Here is a 4,384-nt window from a genome sequence, read left to right as displayed (position 1 = left end):
TTGCAGCTCCTTTTGTTTTGTGTTTTTACTTTCTTTTTTTTATGTTGTTGTTTTGTTGCTACTTGTTTTTTTATGTGTTTATTTTTCTTGTTTTTTACTTCCTTCGGGGCGTTGTGAGTTTTTTTCATTTTTTAATGGTTTATTTTCTTTCATTTTTTCCTTTTTCTGTTTCCTAATCTTTTGCTCCCCACATCCCTTCTTTCTTTTGCTTTTGGGGGCAATCACGATGGAATTTCTTTTCCTTTTCTACTCTTCCCTCTTTAATTGTTTCTTCTGCACTCTTCCTGTGAGGGGTGCCGTGTGTTCCGCCCAACTGCTCCACTCGCACACCCACCGACACGCTCACGACGACGGCCCTGTGCGCCTCGCCTGCTGCACGCATGAGGAGGGGCGGCGACGAACGGCGCGCTGAGGGAGCCGTGACGTGTGGGCGTGCGACGAGGGCCTGTGGGGCGGAGCACACATTTCTTCCCTCTTTTGTTTTCTTTGCGGCGAGGGCGGGCAGACACCCGCAGCGCCACACACACAGCCACACCCTGCCGCCGTGTTTTTAAGATTTCTTTTTTTTTGCTGCGCTCACTCTCCCGATGGAGTGACGCGACTGCTGTCGTGTCCGCGTGCTTCTCTCAGTCCCCACACACACGAGTGACTGTGCTCTGCGGGCCGCAGTCACGCGCCGATGAGAGGACTGAGGGGAGCAGCAACACGTAGATGACCCCATGAAATATGAACGATGTGCGGACACACAGAGGGTCGGACGGTTGAACGACATTTAAATATCCTTTAATTTTATTTTCGGACAAAATATGCAGACAGTTTGGTGTGGCCACACGGCAGCCAGCTGTCTTTTGTTAATTTGTGTGGAATAGTAATGGACGATTTCTTTTTATTTGTAATTATTTTGTGTGATGGGGTTTGTGTAAGACAAGGGGGAAGGTTTCTTTTTTTGTTTTGAATAAATCTTGTGTGAATTGCCACTGCTTGGGCTGCGGTGCAATCGTGAGTTTGAGCGGTCTTCTTCTTGTTGCTTCCGCCACGCGTCTCCGCTGTATATTTTATTTTGTGCGTCTCTCCACATACTCTGCTTCCTCTTTTCTACTTCTTTGCTTTGCGTTTCTGCAGACACACACACGAGATGCACATTGCAGTGGATTTGAATGCTCCTTTTGCAGTGCGTGCTGGCAGTTGCGTGTGGCGGCTGTTGTCTTCTTTCGTGGCCATGAGGATAAGAGAGAGGGAGTGCGCAGCCCGCATATTCTTTCATGCTGGCAGTTGCGCTCTTGTGCTGATGCTGCTCGTTCGTGTGCGTGACGGCGACAGGAGACGATAATAATGATGACAGCAGTCCTCCCAGCGCTGAGCTAGGGAAACCATATCCTACAAAAAAAATGCCTGGCGCATTACAGCCAGAGGGTGAGGAGACCGGTGGGCCACAGACAGAGAGTGGGAGAAACAGAGAGGAGGGTTTGTGAAGTCAAGGACCTTCTTTGCCAAACTAAGAAGGTACAGCCATCACTGGACAGACATCAGTTCCGCCAGAGACAATGAGTTCGGCTAACGATAATCCAGAGCCACGAGGCTTGGCAACTCAGTCTCCACACACACACAAGGTGCGGCCGGTATGTCAGATGCAAAAAAACAAAAAAGCGCAGGAAAATACACGAGGCGACGAGAATCATAAAACACGGATATCAAACGCGAGGATGAAAATGCCAAATAGTACCACCAATAAGACTACAACAACGCTATGGGTCAGCCGGCCACCTCAACGTGGTGCCAGGGTGCAGTACTCTTTGCTGGAGAGGAAGCCAAGTGCCTGCTGCCCATCCGCTGCACGCGGAGAGGCAGGAGGCGCCGCACAAACGGGTCGGAAGGGCACCAGATGGAGCCATTTACATGGCTGCCCGCGGAGCGGTATTTCTATCCGCTGCTGAATTCCATCGGCGCTTATCAGCGTTACACATACCGTTCGCGTGCCGTATGTGACGCGCAACGACAAAAGCTACTGCTAAGCGGAGACATTGAGCAGCACCCAGGCCCCATAGCAGTACTCCAGATGAACGTTTCTTGCCTCACGCCGTCAAAACTCGCAACATTAATGGCGCAAGGAGCAGACATAGTAGCCATCCAGGAGACTTGGAAGTCGTCAGAGCAGATCGCCAGCATGCACACTGGAGATTATGTGCTCTATGCACAGTCGCGCATCGGCAAGGGAGGCGGTGTGGCGGTGCTGGTGCGGAAAACTCTCCGCTCCAAGCGTATACCTCTCACCATCCCCCAGCATGACACCAGCCTTGAAGTGGTGGTGGTCCAGGTTGCTCTGGACCAGAACCGTGATCTTATTGTAGCGAGTGCCTATGTGAGACCACCACCGCAAGTAACGCAATCCTTCAGGCGGTTAGTAAACTGCCTTCCAGCCTCGTCGCCGCTCCTGCTGTGCGGGGATTTCAACATGCATCACCCACAGTGGGAGCCATTCTTGGAGACTTCTCCAAGCGAGGTTGCTGCAGAATTTTTAGAACTGTGCACGGATGCGGGACTCACCTTGGTTAACACCCCTGGTGAGATCACGTATGCCCGTGGCACAAGAGAACGATCCTGTATCGATCTGACATGGTCAAAGCATTTGACTGTGTCAGATTGGTCAGCTTCCGTGTCGCCGCTTAGTGATCATTATATGCTGACATTCACGCTGCATCAGGCATTTAAGGATACCATACCTTCGGCACCTAAGTTTTTCTACAGTTGGGGGAAGTGCAAGTGGGATTTATTCATCAAGGACTTCGACGCACAACTTCCGGCATACGACTATAAAAAGCAGTCCACCGGCATTAAGGCTTTCACGAGAGCGCTTATAACTTCGTATCGACGACACTGCCCCCGCGGCATGCACAAGGACGGTCCCAGGCTTTGGGACGACACTCTCATGGAAGCAGAGCGGATTGCTACCGACAGCAAGGCCCGCCATCTACAGTCACCGACGCCCGACCGTGAGGCAGAAATGCAACGGACAAGGAGTCAACTCTTCCTCCTACTCCGAGAGCGCTTGCGCAACACGTATCTACGTCGCATCAGCAAGTTAAATCCAGGCGAGCCACTCGCATGGAAATACATTTCCGGACGAAAAAAGGCATCACTGCCATCTCCAACATCAATTTTATTAGGAGGTGGTCAACACACTTATAAAACAGCAAGGAGAGCAGCGAACGCTCTCAATCGCATCTTTCTTCCATTTCACCCCTCTCACAAGGCAGTTAGGATTTCCAAAGGCATCAACAGACAGAGTGCATCTTTGAACATTAATGCTTCTTTTCTTTTTGGGCAGCAGAACAACAACGAGTCTGCCGCTACATTTACTTCAGGTTCTTCACTCTCATCTAGTTCTGAGCCACAGGATAAAAACGAAGCTGCCACCACATCTGGTTTAGTTGCTCATCTTCACTCCCCTCTTGATGCACCTTTTAATCGTACGGAACTGCTTGCTGCGCCACGTAATACGCCGTATGGCAAGGCCCCGGACCGGATGAAGTCTACAGTGAGGCACTGCGACATGTTTCGTCAAAGGGCCTCCGATTCCTTCTTCGTTGCATTAACCACAGTTGGACGACCGGTACGATCCCGGTTGAGTGGAGACGCGCTACCATCGTTCCACTCTTAAAACCCGGTAAGTCGCCGGAACTGCTTGAGTCATATCGACCCATCAGCCTTACCTCCATTGTGAGTAAGGTTGCTGAGAAAATGGTACTGAAGAGATTGCTTTGGGTGTGGACGCCGCACCCCCACCAGTATGCATATCGTAGTGTGCGTACCACGACGATGCAGCTGGCACACCTGATACACGAAGTGGAGCATAATAGAAATCACTATTTCCAAGTGAGCCTTCCCAAGAAGAGCGGTATTGGCAATCAACTCCACTACAGACCCCATCGGACTCTGCTGGTGTTGGTTGATTTCAGCAAGGCTTTTGACTCCATAGATCATCGAGTCCTCAGTCGCTTGCTGGCTAATATTCCGGGGGTGAATTGTAGAAGGTGGCTTAGAAACTTTCTATGTGGTCGCCACGCGAAGACACGAGTTGGCCACAGACACAGCGATCGGCGTCCCATGCTGCGAGGAGTTCCTCAGGGGTCCGTGCTGGGACCGTATTTGTTCTCCCTTTACGCACACCCACTTCTCAATCTGCTGAACAGCTTTGCGGGTGTCACAGCAGACATGTATGCGGACGACCTCTCTATTATCGTTAAGGGGCAGTCCCGGGAAGACGCCATTCCCACTGCCAACATGGTTCTTCAAAAGCTGCATGCGTGGAGTCAGGAAAATGGCCTGGCCATCAACCCGTAAAGTGTGAAGCTGCTTGGTTCACACTATCCACGCACACGGAGTC

The 4,384-nt window shown here is 51.1% G+C and overlaps 2 pseudogenes, besides 2 other annotated features; both read left to right on the top strand.

The window, feature by feature from the left end:
• Window positions 1-443, top strand: Tc00.1047053507935.20 (annotated as a pseudogene; the record flags this gene model as incomplete).
• Window positions 1-4,384: a sequence feature (areas not merged during assembly with more than two copies in the genome that could not be assigned to a particular haplotype).
• Window positions 11-182: a sequence feature (A-rich).
• Tc00.1047053507935.10 lies at window positions 1,263-1,745 on the top strand (annotated as a pseudogene).

The sequence above is a fragment of the Trypanosoma cruzi genome, genomic scaffold, assembly GCF_000209065.1.
Source record: "Trypanosoma cruzi strain CL Brener 1047053516559 genomic scaffold, whole genome shotgun sequence".
NCBI lineage: Eukaryota > Euglenozoa > Kinetoplastea > Trypanosomatida > Trypanosomatidae > Trypanosoma > Trypanosoma cruzi.
Note: the sequence above shows the minus strand (reverse complement) of the source record. Positions and strands in the feature narration are given on the sequence as shown.